Genomic DNA, 10,001 nt, shown 5'->3' with positions numbered 1-10,001 from the left:
GGTAGACCTGCTTGGTCGTCATAGTCCCTTGGAGTCCTTTCATTCCATTGTACTGTTAACTTGTAATCAAACAGTATTGTATATTCGGTCCTCGTGATCATTTTATGTATTCAGTTAGAGTTCGTGACTCAGTACTACCAGTCTTGGGAGGTTGTATATTGTAATTATTTTCGCTGTTAGTTTTGATTATTTATTTATTTATTTTTAAAAAATGGCTTCAAAAATGCAATGAAAATCGGCTTACCTAGTTTTAGAGATTATGTGCCATCACGACTCCTGTGGTGGGATTTTGGGTCGTGACATCAAGTGAAGTATTTCTTCTTATCAGCTTAATATTTGATATATGGATCAGTTTGTACGATATTAACTCAATTTTTTTTTAAAAAAAAGCTCCAAGGTAGCTTGCTATCTGGGCGTTTGCGTGTCGTTTGAGAGTCGCATTACAGCCGAGGCCTGGTACACCTCACCAAATCTAGTTGAATATTTTGGATTTCTAGTTTGAGAGTCTTTAGCAGTCTAGTTGAATCTATTTTTTCTTAAACCGATCTGTGTTCCCGATTTTGTTTTACACTGTTAAAAGTTGCTAACAAAGATAGTAATGAAAATAATGTACTAGATAAGATTTTAAACACAAAATCTATGTTTCGAGACCATTATATAATGCTTTTATTTTTTTCTCTCCATAAAATAGAAGGATATTTTTACTATTTCTAACATGTAGAAACATAGAAGATATGACATCAACTATTATTAAGTAGCGAAAGAAAGAGTACAACAAAACACAATTAATTTCAAAAACTATTGGTAACTACTAAGAAAAAATCCATTACTTAAATGATCACTCAACTATCCGAAATTAACTATTAAAGTCATCTTTTTCGTTTGCAATAGCAAAGTTACTTAACTATGTCTATAGCACTCAGAAGGTCATTCAACTAGATTTCTCAAACGTTTGTTTACCATTTACCTATTCTATCCTCTAAATTAGCAATTTTTGTTTTCTTTTTATTTTTTTAAACTTTTAATATTATGATTTTTTCTTTTTTAATTTATATTATGGACTTACCTATAATGAATAAATTTTATTTATAAATTGAAAAAATAAAAATAGTATATAAGCATATATAATGTTGAAATAATAAAAAATCGAGCATAGTAAAAGAATTAATCAAAACAATTTATTCTTAATAATAATTTGATATTCACAACAAAAATTCAAAATAATGTTTACACAATTGAGATGAAAGAAAATAAAAGTTGTAAAATATATATTCCATGCATGTAATATAAAAAATAATTATTTAAAATAAAGGTATTGAATAATATACATTATATGTTCTTGAAAATTATGCTCAATTACATTATTATTCAAACATTATATAAGCTAGAAAACTAAGTTTTTAAAATATAGATAAGTCCACAATGTAGATTAACAAGAAAAAAATAATAATATCTTTACAAAATAAAGAAAGAAGATAAAAGTTGATAGTTTAGAGGGTAAAATAGGTATTTGACAATCAAAAGTTTGAAAAATCTAGTTGGGTGATCTTCTGAGTGTTATACGCATAGTTTAGTGATTTTCATGTTAAAAAAAAAAGATAACTTAACTAGACAATTTCGGATGATTGAGTGACCATTTAAGTAATGAATTCTGTTGAGAAAGTGAGATGTTGTTCCTAGTTGTGACAAATGCAAAGTACTGTTAAAATTGGATGGTTCCAAGTGAAAGAATAACTTAGTAGTTCCTTTCCTCACAATAATAATAACAACAATCATTTTCTATACCCTCAAGACTTCAACGCTAGTATTTGTGTTCAGCTTCCTGGTTGCAAAATAAACAGTCAATACCTCGGAAGATTCTTGACAAGCCTCTTAAATATGGACTTCTTTTTTAAACCACTTTTTGACACATATTAGCGAAAAAAGATCCAGTCAAGTACAATTACCTCAAGTAATATTCAATGGCCTTTTAGATTTATGCCATGTGGACCATTATATAATTCATGACTGAGATCTATTCAAATCTCATAATTGTAAAAAGAACTAAAAAGGGCAATATTTATATTAATTAACGACACTAGTTAAAAAAAGAACTCACGTTCACTCTTCTATTTACTGCAATGCAAAATAAAGCATTTGCCATGCAAAATGAATTTTCTCAACAAAGAAATTAAGATGCGAGCATCGGCTTCCCGACTTTTTTGACCCGTCAAAGAACCTATTTGCTATACTAAACATTTTATAAATGTACTTAATTAAGTGAAGTACTGTTGTTATTCACGATAGTACTCCTATTCCCACGACTATGGCAAAACGTTTTGGTTAAGTATGAAACTTTAATTGTGTTTTACATTTTAGATTTGAATACATTGCAGCCTGAGTAGGGGTGTTCAAAACTGAATCGAAACCGAAAACCGAACCGAAATCGAAGCTTAATGGCTTATTGATATCGGGTTAACGGTTTAACGGACGGGGAACGGATTGAATTTTTTTTATTAACAGCTTATCGGTTTGGGGGCGGATTATTCAATTTTCTTAACGGATAATCCGTTAACCCGTTAAGTATATATATATATATATATATATATATATATATATATATATATATATATATATATATATATATATATATATAAAATATCAAAAACCCTTCCACTTCTTCCGGTACTCTATCTCTAAGTTCTAACGCCTAATTCCTAAATAATGAGAACCCTAATGCCTAAACTTCAGCAAGCAGCCACCAGCAGAATTATGGTTCTCTTTATTCGACCATAATTCAACCAGCTTCACTAGAAATTCAACCAGCACTCCAGCAGCCACCCGCAATACTCTATCTCGTCGACTTCCAGGCTTCCAGCACTCTATCTTAGTGCCCTAGTATGAAGAGCAAGCTCATATTTTTGCTTTTTAAAATTGTAAATATGGCTCCAGCATAGCCTTTGTGTTAATTATTAATATATTGTTACCTTTCTAAGAGAAATGAACAAGAAACAAAGGGAAGGACCGCACATTTATTGTAATTTTGCTTCGTTTGTGCTATGAATAAATTAATAAAAGCTTAGATACCATTATATTTAATGAGCTAAACTACTGAAATTATTCCTTTACATCTAAACCCAGGCAATCACATAATTATCTCAATGAAATTTGATATCCTTGTATGATCCATGTTATATCTAGCAAGAGTTACAGTGGCATATCCATTAGAACTACTTTTTCCTTAATTACATCATATCATAGTCTACTTTGGGATGTAATGTAAACTACAATGTGTTCTACTTTTTTCACTCTATACCACATCACACACTATATCATTCTTATGTAGGCGTTAACATACATGTATGTCTGGACTCAATGTGTAATTTTCTATTCTGAATTTGTATGCTAGGCGGTCAACAAATAATTAACGCACGCAATATAGATTGAATTAGACCGATAAACCGCCCGATAAGAACTAAACCGATACCAATCCGCCCGATATCTTATCGGGTGACTAGCGGATTAATACATTTAAAAGCCGATAACCGTTAAGCCAAACCGTTAAGAGTAATTAACCGTCCAATCCGCCCGATAAGCAGCCATAAGCCTGAGCACGTGTCTTTGTGAATAATGATCATTTGGAGGTTTTGCAACCATGTGAGATGGCAAACATTTCTGGAGCTGGATTAGTAAAAAGTAAATAAATTTGGTACTGATTTTTGTTAGTTGTTTGTTTGGTACATTTGCTTTAGTTTGCGGTTTAAACGTAAGAAACGTGTTAAAAGAAAAAAGAAAAGAAGAGAGAACGTGGGTTCATTTTTAACTAGTGCCGTTAGTATAAATATTGCCCTTTTTAGTTCTTTCGACAATTATGAGATTTGAATAGATCTCAGCCATGGATTATATTATGGTCCATATGGCATAAATCTAAAAGGCCCTTGCAGTGGTTTCTGAGTTTATTTAGTGTAAACCTTTTTCTTATATTAGTGTCACGACCCTAATTTCTCTCCGTAAAATATCGTAATGCTAACAAATAACAATAACTTGGCAGAAAAAATTATTAAAATACTAAACAAAACTGAATACTGATATAACCTTGCAATACAAACATAGTTTTAACTATACGCTCCCCAACACCGGTGGAACTGAGTCATAGCTCTACAGGGTATAACTAGAGTACTACTACATCACTGTCCGAAAGTAAGTACAACAGTAAATGAGAATAAGGGAAGGTGACTCCGAGCCCTGCGGATGCCGAACAGACATCTTTGAAGTCTCCGATAAAGCAGCTAACAGGTACTCTCTAACGACCGACACGAGCAGACGTACTTGGATCAACACAAAAAAAAATGTGCAGAAGTATAGTATGAGTACACCACAATGGTACCCAGTAAGTATCAAGCCTAACCTCAGTAGAGTAGTGACGAGACCAGGTCAAGATACCTACTAGGATATAAATAAACAGTATAAAAATATAATACAGATATGTAATGGAAAGTGAAGAAGCAACTGATACGAAATAAGATAATAACATGAACTAGTACCAAAAATCAACAATGGAAATAGCATACAAGAAGCAACTAAAGGGGCTACAATGATGATGTACGGACAACAACTGCTAGAACAATAAAGGATGAAACAACAAGAAATATTCCCACCAAAACACTTTGCAACATGAAATAAGCAGCAAGAATCACAAGGAGGTACCACCTCGTGTATAATAAAATCAAAACCGAGGTACTGCCTTGCATAATCAAGAATCATAGACGATTCAACACTCATAAATAGCTTTTCCCTTAAAATCTATCTCCACATGGTCAAAATCTAACCAAAATCGACTCAAGATCATCAAACAATATTAGGGAATTCAATTGCAATTGATAAAGTTAAGATCTTTAAACATTTTTCCAAAAAGTCAATAAAAGTAAACCCGGGGCTCGCCCGGTCAAAATCTGGGTTCAATAGTAGATTCCGTCTACCCATGATCCCACGAGTTCATATATGTGATTAGTTTCAAAATTCGAGTTCAAATCGACTCTCAAAACTCAATTTCTTATTTTTTAAAAAACTTGACAAAGTTTCACAAATTTTCACTTTGATTCTCATGATTTTGATGTTAAAATCTAATATACGTTGATGGGATATGATCGAAAATAGATTAGAATTACTTACCAAAGGTTTGTAGATGATAATCCCTCTCCAAATTGCTTCCTACCGAGTCTAGAGTTAAACAATGAGAGAATAAGTTTAAAAATCACGTCTCCTAGCCCTTTAACAAGTGCAGATGTCGCATTTGCGAACCCTGAATACCTAAGTCAACATCGCAATTGCGATGAAAGCTTTGCAATTGCGAACTGGAGGGCCCTCGCAAAAGCGAACAATTGTTCGCAAATGCGAACTGTGCTGAAATCCCGTGGAGGACTTCGTAAATGCGAAGGGAGGTTGCATTTGCGACAACTCCTCCTCCTTTGTCACCTTCGCAAATGCGAGCCTGGTATTCGCATTTGCGACGCCAGAGAACCAGACACCATATTTCTGCCAACTTCAGTCCAAAACACTTCGGAACATGTCTGAAACTTATCCGAGCCCTCAATGTTCCAAACCAAACATCCACACAAGTCTAAGAACATCATACGAACTTGCTCACGCGATCAAAACACAAAAATAACATCTAAAACTATGAATTAAACTTTAAAATGCATGGAATTCAAGGAACTTTTCAAGAACTTTTAGAATTACAACTAAACGTGTGAATTCAATCAAATCAACTCCAAACAACACCAAATTTTGCAGAGAAGTTATAAATATCATAACTGACCTATTCCAAGTTCCAAAATTAAATTCCGAGCTTGATAGCTAAAAGTCAACCTACGGTCAAACTTTTCAACTTCAAATTGCCCAATTTCGGCAAATCAATATAAATCAACCTACGGACTTCTAAAATCAACTCCGGGCATACGCTCATGTCCGAAATCACGATACGAAACTATTAGAGTCATAAAAACACAGTTCCCGGGTTGTTTTCACAAAAGTCAAATTTTGGTTAACATTCTCTAATTTATACTTCTAAGTCAATAATCAAGGGTCCAAATCAACCCGGAAGCTTTCGAGAACGAAACTATCCGACCCCGCAAGTCATAAAATCATAAACACACATGTGTGAAGCATGAAAAGAGGAAACGGGGAGCAATTACACAACATGACCGATCGGGTCGTTACATTCTCCCCCTCTTTAAATAAACGTTCGTCCTCGAACGTGCATAAGGACATAACTGAAATGGTGAATAGATGAGGATAATGACTCTGTATGTTGTGCTCGGTATCCCAGGTCGCCTTCTCGACCGGATGACCCCTCTATTGAACCTTCACTGAAGCAATATCCTTTGATCTCAACTTTCAGACCTGTCGGTCAAAGATAGCCACATGCTCCTTAATGTAAGTCAAATATTCGTCCAATTGGACTGTTGATAAGTGGGAATTTTGAGTACTTATTAGCACCTTTTGGCTTTCGTTATAGTCCAAAAGCGTTTAATTATGTTCCCAAAAACTGATGAAATGTGCTTAATTGCAGGAATATTGAAAGATGAACTCCTGAGATGAAATCTAACTCAAGAAGGAGTAGTCTGAACTCAAGGACAAAAAAAGGCACAAAAGCTCAGAAGTGCGGACCGCAGAATATCATCTGCGGCCGCAGGTTATGAAGGAATTTCCATAAGAGAATGGTGCAAAGTGCGGTCCACATATGAATTGTGCAGCCGCAGAAGCTGGGTCAGGAGCAAAGTTCAAATACTCTGCATTTCAAGTCCATCAAAAGTGCGGGCCGCAGTCATAATTGTGCGGACCAGTTTCGAAAATTGGGGTGCTGACTTTTTGATACCGGAGTCGGAATCCAGTTCCGAAAATTTTTATAACTCTATTATGTTATTTATGAATTGCGTGCAAAATTTGAGGTCAATCAGACTTGATTTGATAGGTTTCGACATCGAATGTAGAAGTTGGAAATTCTTAAGTTTCATTAAGCTTGAATTGGGGTGTGAGTTGTGATTTTAGCATTGTTTGATGTGATTTGAGGTTTCAAATAAGTTCGTATGATGTTTTAGGGCTTGTTGGTGTATTTGGTTGAGGTCTCGAGGGCCTCGGGTGGGTTTCGGATGGTTAACAGATCAAGGATTGAAGCTGGGAGACTGCTGAAGTTGAGTTTGCTCTTTTTTTGGCTGATCTGGTTTTTCCTTTATCTGTCAAAATCGGGGTCCATGAACAAGGTCCATGAACGAGGTCCATGATCGAGCCCCATGACCGAGGTCCAGGACCGAGGTCCATGATTGAGGTACATGATCGAGGTCCATGATCGAGGTACATGATCGAGATACATGATCGAGGTACATGATCGAGGTACATGATCGAGTTCCAGGATCGAAGGCAGCCTGGGCAGATCTGTAAGTTATAAAATAGGGGACTTCGTCCCATTTGCCATTTTTGACGAATTGGAGCTTGAGGAGAGGCGATTTTGATATATTTTTAAGGAAAAATATTGGGGTAAGTGATTCTAACTTGGATTTGATAAATATACACGAATATATCATTGTTTTCGCCATTTAATTAGTGCTTTGATATTGAAATTTTGAGAAACATTTAGAAATCTCATAGAAATGAATATTTGAGATTTCGGTGTCGATTCAGAGTCAGATTTGAGTGAAAATGGTATGGTTGGACTCGTAATTGAATGAGTTGTCGGATTTTGTGAGTTTTGCCAGATTCCGAGACGTGGGCCCCACGAGCAATTTTTGAGCTAATTTCGGATTTTATTAAAAAATATAGTATTTTCTTATGAAATTGATTCCTATAATATTTGTTGACTGCATCGAATTAATTATAACTAGATTCGAGTCGATCGGAGTCGAAAAATCGAGGAAAAAGCATGCTACTTGGTTAAATTGGAGCAAGTCGGGTAAGTGACTTGTTTAACTTTGTGTGGAAAAAATTTCCCCTAGGATTGATAATTGTAATGTGTGAAAAGTCATGCACACGAGGTAATGAGTGTGTACACGGGCTAAATATAAAAGATTATGTTTTTAAATTGTGTAGATTATTGTTGCGCATTAATTAAATAATTTTTCCTTGTTATATTTTTCACCATTGATTTAATGTTTATATTTTAAATTTGTTTGACCTTTTTCTGCTAAATGTTTTATCTGTTTAGTTGAAACTTGGTTTGTTTTATTCTGTGCATTATTTGAAGGTTGATTTTCTTTAAACTAAATATTATTAATATGAATTATTTGACATCTTAAATTTGGTATTGAAGCAACATATTTAAATTTAGAAATATTATTTTGTTGGGTTATTTATTCCCGAATATTTTGTGAGATTTTCGTACTCATTATGATGGGGCCGTGAGCTCTTTATTGTGGAAAAATATTATTGTTGAATTATTTTGGCACTCTTTATTATGAAAAAATATTGTTGTTGATTTATTTTGGCAAATTAAAATATTTGGGTAATTGAGGTGCAAATTGTGATATATTGTGATATTGATACACATGTGGTGGTATAAGGTCTGGGTATTGAAACGCATGCGGTAAGATAAAGTTGGCTTGATACGCGTGGCTAGTAGGGGGAATTACTAGAAATCATGCGGTGTGATAAGGATGGCTAAAACGCGGGATGCTATTTTGGGAAAAATATTTTCTTTAAAATAAATTGTGAAGGCTCCCGCAGTGAGATAAGGAAATGAGATATTGTGAATTTATTTATGATTATGAGGCGGTACCTCAGGAGTGCCCTTATTGATATTGATTTATGGTTGCAGTTACCTTTGATTATTTGTTGTGATTTTCTTAAAGTTGAAAGGAATTCTATTTTGATTCCACGAAATATTATTTGCCATTATTTTGTGTAATTAAATGGTGATATGCTACTTGATTCATTTCCATTTTCATATTATTTTATAATATTGTTAAATATTTTACCATGAAATTATTATTTTTCAGTAGGGCCTGACCTGACCTCGTCACTACTCTACCGAGGTTAGGCTTGGCACTTACTGGGTACTGCTGTGGTGTACTCATACTACACTTATTCACATCTTTTTGTGCAGATCCAGGTAAATCTTATCAGCCTAGACACTAATGAGTTACCTACGCATGGAGACTTCGAGGTATATCTTCCCACGTCCGCAGACTCCAGAGTCCCCTTATGTTCTTGTTATGTCGCTTCCTTATTATATTTAGACTCTAATATATAGAGACATTGAGAATAAATTCTTAGAAGATTGTGACTTATTTCTACCAGGTTTTGGGAGTTGAATTTGTTTGAATTATAGTTTATTTATTTTAGATATCTATTATTATTCCGCATTGATAGGCTTACCTAGTCTTAGAGACTAGGTGCCATCACGACCTCCTACAGAGGGAATTTGGGGTTATGACAAGTTGGTATCAGAGCCCTAGGTTCATAGGTGTTATGAGTCACAAGCAGGTTTAGTAGAGTCTTGCGGATCGGTACGGAGACGTCTATACTTATCTTCAGGAGGCTATGTAATTGTTAGAAAAAATATTCATTGCTTTGATTCCTTATCGTGCGTAATTGTTGACTTCAAAGTTCTAAACCATTATCTTTCTATTCTATTATAGATGGTGAGTACATGCACAACTGGATCTGATGATCAGACACCCGCGCCCCCTATTGGAGCCGCCAGAGACCGGGGTCGGGGTAGAGGCCGAGGAAGACCACGCGGTGCAGTCAGAGCACCTGCACGAGCTGCTGCACCAGAGCCACCAGTAGCTCCAGTTGGAGAACAGGCACCCGAGATGCCTGTTACTACTCCTGCACTTCAGGAGATTCTTGCCCAGGTTTTGAGCATGTTTGGCACTCTAGCTCAGGCAAGGTTGATTCCACTTGCTCCTGCCACATCTCAGGCTGTGGGAGGAGCACAGACTCCGCCGCCCGTACTCCAGAACCACGGGCCCAAGTTGACCATACCCAGAGGTTATACCAGTGCATCCAGTTGTCCCAGTTCGCCT

At 35.3% G+C, this 10,001-nt stretch overlaps 1 non-coding gene across 1 annotated transcript; it reads left to right on the top strand.

Moving 5' to 3' along the window:
* Positions 1-272: 272 nt before the first annotated feature.
* LOC142170046 (U2 spliceosomal RNA) lies at positions 273-467 on the top strand. Its single transcript, XR_012699661.1, has one exon. It is a non-coding gene; the product is annotated as a U2 spliceosomal RNA (small nuclear RNA).
* Positions 468-10,001: the final 9,534 nt, after the last annotated feature.

The sequence above is a fragment of the Nicotiana tabacum genome, chromosome 15, assembly GCF_000715075.1.
Source record: "Nicotiana tabacum cultivar K326 chromosome 15, ASM71507v2, whole genome shotgun sequence".
NCBI lineage: Eukaryota > Viridiplantae > Streptophyta > Magnoliopsida > Solanales > Solanaceae > Nicotiana > Nicotiana tabacum.
This window is presented reverse-complemented; position numbering and strand designations above follow the sequence as displayed.